Source organism: Sorex araneus, chromosome X (genome assembly GCF_027595985.1).
Source record: "Sorex araneus isolate mSorAra2 chromosome X, mSorAra2.pri, whole genome shotgun sequence".
In the NCBI taxonomy this organism is placed as follows: Eukaryota; Metazoa; Chordata; class Mammalia; order Eulipotyphla; family Soricidae; genus Sorex; species Sorex araneus.
The window spans coordinates 288556390-288570990 of record NC_073313.1 but is presented as its reverse complement, the minus strand read 5'-3'; positions in this window follow the sequence as shown (position 1 = coordinate 288570990).

Below are 14601 nucleotides of genomic sequence, written 5' to 3'. Positions count from 1 at the left end.
AGTTGATATTTTTAGTCCTTCTTGTCCTCTTAAAAAAACAAAACCCTAAGTTGTGAGGAGGTACACTTTCCCAGGAGCAGAAAACAAATCACCTATTCCCCATGCCAGCGACAGGCCTGACACGGCATCCTCACTGATTTTTCCTGTCCTATTTTAAATATTTGGAATGTGTCAAGAACAGTAATTTCTAAGAAAGTTGAAACTCGGATTTCCAATTATCCACAGTTGTTAAGAGTTTTTGCTGCATTGATGGAGAAGCCGACTAGTATTATTTGATCAGATGACCTATGCATTCCTATATGGAGTTTTTTATAATCAGACCTTTGGCATTTGAATGAATGCAGTTGATCTTCTGGAATATTGTAGTTCCCAAAGTTATCTTCACTTGCTCTTGAGTTCTTCTCAACCCTTGAGCTCTTTCCAAGACAAATCCTGACTTCTGAATCACAGATATATGCTGATCTGGACCTTGGTGTTGGAATATATATTTGTCCGGCAGCTTGGTGATAAGTTTAACATCTTTTGTGTCCTCTTAGTGTAAAACAAGATTCAAGGTTCTACTATTCAAGTAAATGTGTTTTCCTGAATTTACTTGAAAACCCTCCTTTAAGTCCATTCAATCTCTTTCTCCTTCTCACAGCTAATTCACCTCCAGCAGGCACAAATATACCAGCCCTCTTCAAGGGAGATCTAAAGAGCAATGTAAGCACGACCCTGCTGGGAAAGAAGAGGCTTCTCATTGTAATTTGAAACTGGTAAAGCAGAAAGAACTTAACCCCTTTGCTGCCAGAAAAGCCTCCCTTTCCACAATTTTATAGCCAGACATCTAACATAGCACAGTGAAGTGTGGGGCATATAACTTCTAAGAAGGTAAAAAGGCAGCTTCCAAGCAGCATTCTAAAAAGTTTGCCACCAATTTTATATAGTTCTCATTGAGAACTTTCCCTTCATAGTACACATTTAGTGCATTTCTATATTAAGTCTCAGGTTGTGAATAAATTAACATGCTAAGTCTCAGTTTTATTTTTGAGGTTATTTCTATGTTTTTTCAAAATTATTGGTTTGCTTCTTAAAAGTAAAGGGTGTGCTGATATGAAGCTAATGCGTTTCTTAAGGATAACTAGATCTTTTCAGAATAAAACACACTAGAAAATTGCTAGTAAATATATTTCACCTTCCAAAGCAGTAGTTGCAATAATTCAATCATAGTGATTAGATAGTCCAGCTTTAAGGGCCTTTAAACATCCTAAACTTAAGCAAACAAGCATATTCATACTACCCTTTTTAAATCAGTAAGGTCAAGATACAAATAGTCTGAGACACAGTATTGTGATTCTTCACTTTTATGTCGTTTCAGCTGAAATGTAAACAGACATACAAATGAGATATTTCCCCAGGAATTTGACTCAGTAATTTGATTTGTTTTAACCCATGCAAACAAACACTGATGAAAGAGTGTTGAGCACTACCCACAGACTGAAATTTGAGTCTTCAAAAATTGATGGGTAGAATGGGGAAAATGCACACCTTTCAAAAATAGCACGCTTAATCCAAGGAAATGAGCAAAGTATGTGTTTATTCTTAATGTTTAATGCTTTTTAAAATTTGGAAGTCTACAGTATTTTTGTGAAGCTATGATTTTCCTTCCAAGCTCTCACTTTACCTTAGGGCTTACAGTACTTTTATTCTCTAAGATAATATTCTGAAACTAGGATAGATTTCCAAGCAAATACTAGAACTATTATGAAACTGTGATGTTTTTCCTTTACAGAGAAGTACCAGGTTTGTTGTTTAATTTCTCTTTAGTTTACCTGATATTTTTGACAAGTTCTCTTTGTATGAGTGAAGGCAAGACACTGAGAGCATTTGAATTTTACTCTGTGCTTCATTCTTCTTATACAAACTCACTAAACTAGAGCTTATAGATGATGATTTAATGTTTTCCTGGATAAGATTTCTTTATTAATGGCCACATAGGATGTCACAGCAGCAAATAAAACACTAGTATACATGAAGAATTTCTACAAAAATCAAACACATGATAAAGGCTAGTGCAGGTTGAAAATAACTAAAGGATCCCCATTTCATAACTAAATGGTTTAAACAATTAAAATTCTTGAAATTGCTTAATTTATATCTAAATCAACTGAAAATTTGGGGGTCTTTGGTACGGGTTTAAATAAATTACCTTGAGAAAAAAGTTCTCTTCTGCATTTGTGAAATATGTCTCAGATACTGTCTATTAGTCTGCATTTTTAAATAAATGATCAATGTTTGGTATGATTTTGCTTCTTGTTTCCAGAGCCGGACATTGAGTTACATCTAAAAACAGGCCTCACCATAGGACAATTCTTATCATCTTTCATATGTGCTGATTTCTTTTTCTAAGATAGTGCAAAATAAAAATAAGCCTATGTATCACAAGCCTCAAAATCTCTTTTTGCTAAAGAATAATGATTTATAATATCAATCAATATAATCATAATGTAATAGCTTAGCCAGTCATGTAGCATAGCTCTATACAGAGGATCACTTCCTAATATTATTGGCCAGAATTTTTAGCATTCAACCTCCCCCACTTTTCCTCCTAAGTTAGGAAAATTTTGGCAAACATTCATTTTTCTTAAAGATCAACATGTACAATGAGAAAAAAAAGAAAACAAAAAAATCTAACAGGGATAAAGTGGAAACACTAACTACAAGAAGTCAGATACACTCTCAATGAAAAGTGAATGAATTCTGCTGCTTGGGTTCCCAGATAGATTTGTAGCAAAGTGTGTGAGAGTAATTTGAAAGATAAAAGTATTCACAAAATTAAGATATACATATTTCAAAGCATGCGCTTAAACTTTGTATACATTTTATAAACATACTGATGAAATACATGCTAAGGAAGAAGTTAGGGCAGGTAAAATACACAGCACATCACAAGAATTATTTCTAAAGGTAAGAACATTTCAAAAAATGGAACCTAGTAGTTGCCAAGGGTAGATACTAACGTCAATACTCTGCTAGTGGGGAAGAAAGATAACAGTCCATTAACTTTTTCTCCATTGCAATTCTTTCTGTTCATTTAGCTCTTTTCCTCTCTATAATTTGAAACATTTACTCGACAAATATGTAAATTTTTATATTTATATAAAGCAGAGTAGATCCCTAATTTTTCCCTAACATTGCAAAAGAAAATTATCCAAAAAGCTCTGAGATGTGTTCATCTGTTTGTTCGGGAGGGCTCTTTCCACTTCACTTATACTTTTGTTGTAGTTGTTATGCTGCTACATTGCTTTCTCCTGGAAACAAAAAAATTCTAAATGAAGGGATGTTACTGCAGTAAAAGACAAGATTCTCAATGTAAACAGGCATCTGCATTTTTCAAGTATTTCTTCTGTTTGAAAAATAATTTAAAATCATTTGACTATGATCATAAGTATTTAAACACAAACTCATGCTGGAGCGGGTAAGAGAAAAGTTTGAGAATGAGACAGACTTCTCAGGAATGAGAGAAACTGGTAGCAAAGAGCTAATTTCAGGAAGATGTCCCACTCTAGAGACTGGGGTAAATGCATGGCGGAGTGCAGCACGGAGAGGTATCAGGGGTGTTAAATTGCCTTTAGTCCACTTGCCTCTGAGCTAAACACAGCATATGCATGAGCAGGAAATGCGCATGGGGGAGTCCAAAGGGCTGGAGTAGCCACACCACCAAAATCTGACTCACATTTGCCTGCAGTAACCTGACAGGGAGTAAAGTGACAGACAGACTACAGTTTTTTTCTATCTGATTAATAGTTCTTGGGGAAGACTTGGAAATGAATAATAAAATTTAGCCAACAAAAACATTTGAAATATTTGGTATTATTTTTAGTAGATGGCAACATTACTGAATATTTTCAAACGAACAGAGGATTTTTCAATCGTCTTTGCATTATTACATGCCCCTAAGATTATTTTATGTGCGAAGGTATTAAATATTGGCTTATTGGAGAATAACCCAACATTAATTATTAAAAATCAAATAGGGTGAATGAATAGCAGTCTAAAAATCAGCAAATAGACAAATTTGCTGACCCCACTCTAATTATTAGACCACATGTTTTATTCACCACCCAACTTTATAGAATATTTTAAATAACTGGGTTGACTTTTTACATAGTCATGTAGGTAAGATGAGATATCAGAACAAATGATTATTTTAAAAAAACTCATTCATAGCAAACCAACATTTTAGTGCAATTCATTTGACAAGCATTTGCTGAAACCTAATATGAAACTGACTGTAGACTTACATAACCAAAAATTCAAAGGTGCTTATCCTCACATAGTTTACTATCATGATATTATCATTTCTTTTGATTTAAGGCATAGCATCATTATTTAAACAGGGTTATTTATGATGGGAGATTCCTACTGATTTCACTGGAAGATGATCTAAAATGCAAGCTCCATAAATGTAGGCATAGAGTTGATTTTGCTCACCAGTACCAAAAATAATGTTTATATAGCAACTGACTTTTTGACAAAGATAAGCAAAATTTAGGACTTTTTTTTGAAAGGAAGTACATTTAAGAAGCATAGTTACCAGGGTTCATTAAGCATGGTAGTAGATGAACTGGTTTATCTCTTAATAGCTGGGTTTCCCAGCATTTATTAAAGTTCCCTTTCATAAGAAATTCCCTTATTACATGCCTCATCCCACAGATATGGAGAAAAGCATAAACTTCTCTCTCTTAATACTATATAGTCATAATGACTCAGAAGGAAAAGCATCACGGAACGAATCCATTAGCATAACAAAATACTTTAGTCTACCCTTACAGTGAAGCTGATTAGTTATGAGGTCTTTTTGAATTAAAGGGCCCCTGACTGAAAGAACAACTCATTCCTGTTAGCTAATACTTCATTCCTTCTTTGCTTTGTTTTGTTTTGCTGGTTTTGTTCTGAGCCCCGTAATACAATAATGACTCCCTGGAAGTGGCCATTCTGTATTTAAGATGCATTAGCCATCAATTCCACATCTGCCAAAGCTCAAGCATGTGTACGCAGGTGAGAAGCATAGTCCCACGGGCAGGAGATACCACGAGGTAGAGTGCCACGAGGTCTGAAAGTGACTGGCGAGTGTGGAAAGGCTCTTGGTGAAGCATCTGTAGGCTTCCATTTTAAAGCCAGTGATTTCACACTTCGCCCTGATTTTTGCTTTGTTTCAGAACCACAGTTATGCAGAGGCCTTCCTGTGGACTCTGTGCTCAGGAATCGCTCCTGTAAGGCTTGGGAGACTGTATGTGGTGCCAGGAATCCAACGCTGGCTAGCCACCTGCAAGGCAAGCACCTCACCCACTTGCTAACTCTCCTACCCTAAACTGCAAATTAGTGACTCTATATGTATCATATCAACACACTGGCCAATTCAAAATCTGCAGGAGTACTGGAACTTAATGGAAAACACAACTGCCAATTTATTCCACTAATGCCCACAAAGAGCAAACTAACATCCTGAGTGGAAATAAAATATGGAAATTTCATAATACATCAAAAAGGAGATCATTTGAAGGCAATTAAAAAATTACTCGATACAAAATTGCCTGAGCATTATACTATCATCTGTAAGACTAATTAAACGGCCTTGCTTTCCCAGAGCAACTTTCCCTCACCAGCCCAGGAAACAAACATGTCTTCACAAAGTATTCATAAAAATAATATTGATATTTGTACCCAGCAAAGAATTGCCCTCTAACACAAAGGTTTTTAAACTGGAGACATGCATCACAAATAGGAAATAGGATAATTAAGAAATACTAATGGGGCTGGAGCAATAGTACAGCGGGTAGGGCGTTTGCCTTGCACACGGTTGACCAGGGTTCAATTCTCAGTATCCCATAAGGTCCTCTGAGAACCGCCAGGGGTGATTCCTGAGTGCAGAACCAGAAGTAACCCCTGAGCATCGCCAGCTGTGACACATAAACCCATAAAGCAAAAAAAAAAAAGAAAGAAAGATATACTAATGACTGAGTTACACTAAAAATCAACTTTAAATCCTTAAGGAGGTACACAGACCTCAATTAATTTTAATACTGTCCCCAAAGTTGAGAGCCCTTAACAAATAGTCTTGGCAAGATCTAAACCACATACATATAACAATAGTTGTTTTAGTATCATAATACAATTTCCAAGTTAAAACAAGACCTTTGATCTCTCATTGATTGCAACTCAGATGCCCCGAGTATGTAATACAGTATTTAAAGAAAAACCCAATGCAAGAAAACCTTTTGCACCCACGTATACATTGAAAACTATAGCTTACTCAGCCCTTACCGTAGCAATATACAAAACAGATAGTCCCTGCTCTTGCCAAATATAGAGGTCTAAACAATCTACAAGTAGTTCTAGAAAATTTTGCTTTTGTATTTGTATTTGAACTTAGAACTCAAATGCTATTTCTTATATACAAATGCTACTACTGTATCACAGAATAAAAAAAGAATATATTCCTTAAAATGCCATCTGACTGTCACACAATCCTCTTGCTCCAGCTTGCAGTTCTTTCTTGGATATAATATAATATGAATCACATACTCTGCTCCATTACATAATTCTTCAAAATTCCATTTAAAAAATGGGCATCTGAATTCACATGATTGGTGACCTTCATGCCTGGACAAACTCAGTCTTGAATATTTCTTCTTCCCTGGTTTTTAGGTGTGTACGTTTGAGTGAGAGGGTGGGGTACAAGGCTTAGATGCACACGTGCATTTCTGAAGCTTCCTTGGGGGCTGGATTTCTTTCCATCTTCATTTCTCAGTTACTGTCTATATTTAAAAGCTATTGGTGGTCTCTTCTTAAACACTACATTCTCTTGATATCTTTTGCTCCTCCATTTTACAATAAACTCTTTATCTTGGTGTCTCCATTTTAAAAAGCTTATCCCTCCCTAGTTTTCTTATCAAAAACTCTTTCAAGTGTGTAACTGTTTTCTTTATCTCTCACCTTTCACCACCCCTCTCTTCCCTCAGTGTAATCTAACCTTCCCTGCTCCTAATCTTCAGCTTTTTCTTCTTCCTTCTAGAGAAGTTGTATTTTCTATGAATGCATGTTCATTAGCAAGGAAGTGATAGTATCAAATTTCAGTATAGGAGTATTCTTCCTGTTTGATAAGTACATCTTACATTTAAGTTGTTTCTTTAGAAATGAATGTAAATGTTGTAAGTATACCCTTGAATCGTGTTTTCAGATGTAGTTAACTTTTAAAACATTCACATTTTTAATATTTCTGGTCAAAATATTAAGACTAAAACAATAATAACTTTGATTTTTTCATGAAAAAATGCCTGATGGTGAAAATATGAGATAATAGCTATGAAAATATTATCCTAATATCAGTCCACACCTAGAATACTGGATAATCATCTTTGATTCTTAAGTATCTTAAGTATCAGCTTAATTTTTTTTTTTTTTTTTTTTTGCTTTTTGGGTCACACCCAGTGATGCATAGGGGTTAGTCCTGGCTTTTGCACTCAGGAATTATCTTCTGGTGGTGTTCAGGGAACTATATGGGATGCTGGAAATCAAACCCGGGTCAGCCGCATGCAAGGCAAACGCCTTACCTGCTGTGCTATTGCTCCAGCTCCACGGCTTAATATTTTTATATTCTGATATGAGGCACATATTTCTTAATAGGAGACACTAGGCCAAAATACAAAATAATTCAATGTTATTTTCTAAAATATCTTTTAAGACTGCTAGAAAATTCTCCAGATTTGATGCATACTATCTCTAAACATTTTTAAGGAAATAAAGTTAAATCAAATTATTTATAATTTCTAATGTAATCCAAGAATTCCTTATGTGCTACTATTCACACCCATTTTTAAATAAGCTTGTTAAATCACTGAGGCAAAAAGCAATGGGTAATATCCCCATTACTTAGTTTCTCCATTTCAAAGAGTTAAACAAAAGATGTTTGAGGAGCAGGGTTTTTAGTATGAAACTATGGGATTTGCAGTTAAGAAATCACACTTACAATTTTGCACATACTATTGGAATGATCTCAAAAATTTTACTGTGAAATCGTACAACTCATGAGTAGAAGGAAAGAGACACTTTTCTTTATCTCAGAATCTTCTTCTGTGAGTGGAAAAGATAAAAACAAACTATCATGAAATAATTAACTACATTAAATAAGAGAATAAAAATGCTGTATAAAATTAAGGTTCCATGATCTATTCTCATGGGCACGTGGCCTAGCGGAATTGAGACTCTTATACTCTTTCACTGGACGATCTACCCCTACAGTAAGATGGAACACATGTATGCCTATTGAAACACTGACAGGGAAGAAGCATACTTGAGAATTATTATGGAAAACTCATTCCCTAAAAGAAGGCTGTTTTGACTACAGAGAGACAAAGTTAGACAAAACCAGGGAATTTACACTGCTATCTTTATGCACAATCTCTCCCCATCTTGAAGAATTTTCAGCATTTTTCTTCTTGATATCCCCTTCTTCTTGAACAGTTCATCTAACATTTACTTCTATGGTACCCAGTGCAGTGGCAAAACAGAACAAAGGCCCAATGGGACTGATTAATTAGTGCCCAACAGTTATAAGAAAACTGCAAGGATACGTCAACCCTGAGATTTTCCATTAGCGTTAAGGTGTTTATTATAATTGAAATTGGTTAGCGAGAAGAGAAGAAAAGATAATTTGCTTAGCTTTGAGCACTCACCATATGACCAAGAACTGTGTAACAGAATTTTCTAAAACCTACACTGCACACATCTGCAAAGAGATGGCATTGGGCAAAAGAGCAGTTTGCTCCTTACAGTTTGAACTTTAGACGTGGGGCCAGAGACCCCAAGCAGTAGTGCTTTGCACTTCTTTGAAATAAGTGAGAGGTTATTTAATGTGTTTGCCTCAGCTACTTTCCTTCAAAAGGAATTTCTATAATACAAATATTTTCATTATTTAAATTACAATCATTAATAATCAATGAATATATAATTATCAATAATTGCCATCAGTTAAGAGACTGCAAATAATTTTTTTAATGACAGCATATGACATCAGTATTACTCAGAACACTTTAATTGAGTGATACACGGAGCACTTCCTACCCCTTCCCGGGGAGGTCACCCCCACATGGAGCCAGGCACATCCAAAGCAATGTTCACTTGAATGGGACTGACACTGAGTCACAGTCACAGCGTGCAGTATTCTCCAGACCAGTGTCACCACTCACTCATTTAAGATGCTGATTGTTTTGCCACAAAACTTCTCCCAACGCTGATCTTAAACTAAAAATACTTTAGAGAAAGAATTGACTGTGTCCTGTTATAATATGTAAATTAAATGGTAACTGTGCGTCTATGTTCAAGAGCTACTTGAATTTGAATCCTGACTCCACTATTCTGTAGCTATTGGTTACACTCTACCTCAGTTTCCTTATCCACAAAATGGGGAAATAGCAGCAAGTATCACAGGGGGCTTATGGAGACCAGATGATTTTTAAAGTGTAACGAGCACAGGGCCTGGCACATTATAAATGATAAATGTTATGGAACTGCACTGATTGGTGGCCAGATCTTGAAAGACAGGACTTTCTTCTTATGTGTCATTTTATATAAATTATATGGATATGTAGCATTATGCGTTCCTGTGCAGAGCACAATGGTTGGCAAATAGAAGCCCAACAGAATTAAGGTTCATTAATTTGTTTAAAATATCCGGATAAGCATCTACTTGTCATAAACAATAGTAACTAGTAGACCAACTGTTAATAAATATTTACAAATTGCAAAGCCTTACCAAGGTGACATCAAAGTTGAAGGAAAGTGGCTCCTGCCTTTGCCTGGTACCCGCTAACAGCCTACACACAGACAGGCAAAGCTGCTCACTCCTACCTCCGCACAGTCGCAATTCTCCTCTCCAGAGGAGGAGTTTGGGTTTTCCCATTATGACCTACAACTAGCAATGAATACCAGAGGAACAAAGGCAGATATCTAGAAACAGGGCCTGTTAAAAAACGAAACATTCTGTACCGATCTTTCACTTTTTCTCATGGTAGAAATGCCTCAAGAAAGACTCATAGAAGTAAACATACTATCCACCAAGGCTAAAAAAGAAGTTCATAACTTTTACTTTTACTCTGTTCTCACCAGCCACGTGCAATTTTCCTACCCTTTTCATGCCTTGAATTGGATGATAAGAGAAAAGAAGAAAGATGCAATTAAAATTAGTCAGAACTATTCTCCCAGCAATCTAAGTTGTTTTAAAATTAAATGTGCCCCACCAGGGTCATTAATTTGTTTTTGTTTTTGTTTTTTTTACCAAGTGCAGCTCATTATACATTGTATACAAGAAACACATACAGATAGCATTCTTGAGTCCACAAATGTAATAATCATAATAGATGGAAAAAATTTCCCCATATTTATGAGAATAAAAATGAAAGAATTTTGGTGTTCAGCTCAAACTCAAAACAAAATCCCTAAATTTCTGTTTTTGAATTTTAATGCCAGACTTTAATTAAGGAAGTAACAATCGACAGCAGTGTTGCAAGACTCTAAAAAATAAGTTTTTATACGCTCACTGACAGCCTTTGACCACCAGTGGCATTAGAAGGCGCCACCATAATTGCAGCCTCTCTAAGACATAACTTATTTCAGACTAAGTAGTAGAGCCAATATTTTGTATTTTAATTAAGAAACCTGGACTTTGTTTATAATAATTGACTGTTAGTTCACTTCTTGCCAAAATACACTTTTAAAAGAGAATTTTCACCTCAGTAAACTCTTAAGATTTTGGAACAGATTTAATATATTTGGGATTGAACTCTTTTCAATCATTTTTGTTCTAGTCGTTTTTATTTTAATACTTTATTTTAATGTTTAAGAATACACATGTGTGTACTTTAACCAATTCACCAATGACAATTCATTTTTGGTTTTTGCTTCTTGAAGTAAACCTTTAATCATATTGATGAAAATACATCGTCTGCTATTAGTACAAAAACAGATTCTTTTCTATATTACCTATTCAGAGCTGAAAGAAAAAGAAATCATGACCTCAGAGTGTTGTAAAACAAATAGATTATTAATACAGAGTAGAACACCAGAGAAATAAGTGAATAATAAATAAAAATGAAATATTCAATGCCGATTCTGGTATTTTCTGTTCTTTGATTTGCTTTCTTTTTTTTTTCCACCCAGATCAAAGTATTCTATTGAATAAACCCTTAAAATCTCTCACCGTAAAAAATATTTCCCCTCAATCATAATTATCTTACAACACAATCATATTAATATTGCTTCATATTTGTTTTAAGAGTAATTTAGAGGAAGAATAAATCTGAACATTATACCGCTAGAAAATGAGGTTCCAAGAAAACACAATGGAACACCGCCACCTTCTGGCTAAGTGAATTCTAACACGGTGAAGTTTTACTGGAGCTATTTTGATTAAAAATAGCTTTTTTGTAGCTTTACTGGCGCTGTTTTGAATAAGAAGTTTTAGACCTGCTTTCAGCTCTTTAGACATGGATAACTTATCTCTACTGACATGAAAATGCTCACCTTTGAATTTTTGTTTCTCAGTTGCAACTCTTTATTAAGTATTTCAGTTTCCAATTTCCTTAATTTGTTCCCAAACTCTTGAACTTTGGAATGTGGAAACAATTCTTCCTGTTTATTTTGTAAAGAATGGCAAGTAATGACCGGGTAATGAAAAACACAAAAGGATTTTTCTATCCCAGGGCCCTGTCGTGAACATTTCTAGGGCTTCTCTCCTAAGGAGCCACACTTCCCTGCGGTGCAGGGGTTTATGAGGATACACACAAATTCCCCAAAGCACTAATTGATTTGTTTCAGCTAGCAGAATTTATGCCCTCTCACCGCCTATGCAGTCTTAAATTAAGAGATGAAAGTAATGATACAGCCAATCTCTGGGTATACCCAGGGACAAATAGGTAGGTAAGAAAAAATGGAGGATAGACAGATTGCAACTAGGGCCTAATATGTAATTACATGTTTGTCTAAACATGGGAAACAAGGACAAGAATACAATGTTAATAAAGAAAATGGTTAAATTGCAAATGTTATGTTGTTTTTTCAACACAATTTATGGAACCAAAGAGCCCCTCTGACTATATAAAGTGTTTTTTTAATGTAGACAAAGCTACAACTGTTGATATAATTCTAGAGTCAAAACTGATTAGGTAACAAGTTCCAATATTGAACTCATAAGTATAAAACTTAAGTTCTGTGTGAAAATTGTTCTATGTCCTCATAGGGCTGTGAAGTCCTTGTCTAAGGGTTCACTAAGCTGTCTGTTGCTAGTTGACCTTTTGTGTTACTGTTTTGTTTGTTTAGTTGGCTTTATGTTACTTTCTTAATTAATTTTGTATGTTCTCACTGGAATTTCAGCATTGCTATATAATCAAAATAAGCGGAAATAATTTTTTAAACAATGAATTTAAATAAAAGAAATTCCTAGATCCCAGAAAAGAATAAATGAATAACCAACTATTTATATAGTGACTTAATAAATGTTTAGGAATCATCAAACTCAGATAAAGCTTTCTATCCAGTGAAAACCGATTAGATATCCACTTGAAATATGAACATGACCTTCGATGGGTCTGAGATTGAACGCAAAACCTACAAAACTCTAGGGAAGGAAAAGAGTGAGTCCTAAATGATAGAGAAGGACAAAGTCACAATACTTATGGAAGTCTAGGACCCTAACAAGGTTTTGTTTTTTTAATTTGGCCTGAGGATTTCAGTATTTTAAAAAATAAAACAAGCCTCCATGATACAATACTGTCTTCCAGGACAGTAGTAAAGTCTAAACTCTGAAAAGTGAACACTAGTCCTGAACCAACTGGAGAAATACATGTATTGAAAATTAGCATCACTGCAACAGCCTAGGGTACACAGTGTTCAGTGATAGGGTGGTGGAGTGCTAACTGAAGTTCAAAAAAGATTACAAGTCAGATGGAGAGCAATCTAATATGAACATAAATCGCCAAATAGATAACAGGAAGTACCGTACATCAAAAAACTATGGGTGGTAAAATTATCTTTTTGGAGGGTAGGGTCACACCCAGTGGTGCTCAGGACTTACTCTTGGCTCTGTGCTTGGGGGACCGTCTGGAGTGCCAGGAGAAGTCATGTGTAAGCAAGTGTATCACTTCAGTTCCTGATAAAACTATCTTAAGTTGACTTTTGAAACTATGCTTAAGAGACAAATGACAGAGGAAGTGGCAGCTGTACTTTAAAAAGGAAAAAAAAAAGGACCTGATGAAAAATAACTAGGAGATTGAAAAATAATGACATAATTAAGAAGTATGATTATCAAAATTTAAAAAACAACAAAGGTTTTACAACTGACTAGAAATAACTCAAAGGAAAAAAAAAATAATCAACTTGGTGGAATACCCAGGCCAGTGAACCGTATGTACCACGAAGAGATAGCAGGGATACGCAAAGGAGGTGCTGGTGCTCTCTGCAGAACACAAGGCAAATTTCTCAGCAAACTTCTAAGGGTGTTTGTCTCACAGACTATTTACAAAGAGGTTTCAAGAACAACAACCCCCCCCAAAAAAAACAACAACCCTAGTAGTCACTACAATTATATTCTCAAGTGCTGTTTGAAATAATCACAGAAAAAAATGATATGTTGTCATATAGTGACTGTAAAATTATTTAATCTAATTTTTTATGTGTTTTCAATGTAGAAATGTGAATTCCTGATAAAATTTTATATTTGGTTTTAGAGCCCTTTATAGAGGGTAGGGTATTAATGTAGTTTTATTTATTAATTGTATTATAAATTTAGAATCACTAAAATTAAAATTTAAGTACTTAAATTTGAAATACACAAAGGAAAATATACAAAACAAAGTTAGCTTCCTGGTATTAATGTCCTGGTATAATCCTCTCCATTTAAGTGTGGGTTAAATTATTGTCTCTACCACTAAGTAAATGATGGTTGGAGGGATCACTCAGGATGGTAGATGTGTGCTGAAAGTAGAGTATGGACCAAACATGATGGCTGTTTAGTGCCTATAAATCAAACCATAATACCCAAAAGGAGAGAGAAAGAAGGAATGTGTGTGCCACAGAGGCAGGGGGTGGGAAAGAATGGGGGTGGCGCGAAGGACATTGGGAACATTGGTGTTAGAGAATGGGCACTAGTGGAGGGATGGGTACTCAAACATTGATTGAAACGTAATCACAAAAATTTGTGAATCTGTAACTGTATCTCACGATGATTCATTAAAGTAGCACTGTATCACTGTCTTCCTGTTGTTCATCAATTTGCTCGAGCGGGCACCAGTAACATCCCATTGTGAGACTTATTGTTACTGTTTTTGGCATAACGAATACCCACCAGTAGCTTGTCAGGCTCTTGCCCTACAGGCAGGATACTCCTGGTAGCTTGTCAGGCTCTCAGAGAGGGACGGAGGAATTGAACCCGAGTCAGCCGCGTACAAGGCAAACACCCTACCTGCTATGCTATCGCTCCAGTCATTAAAGTAAAAATAAATAAATAAATAAATAAATAAATAAATAATTGCCTCTAAAAGTATAATAAGAAATAGGATGCTACTA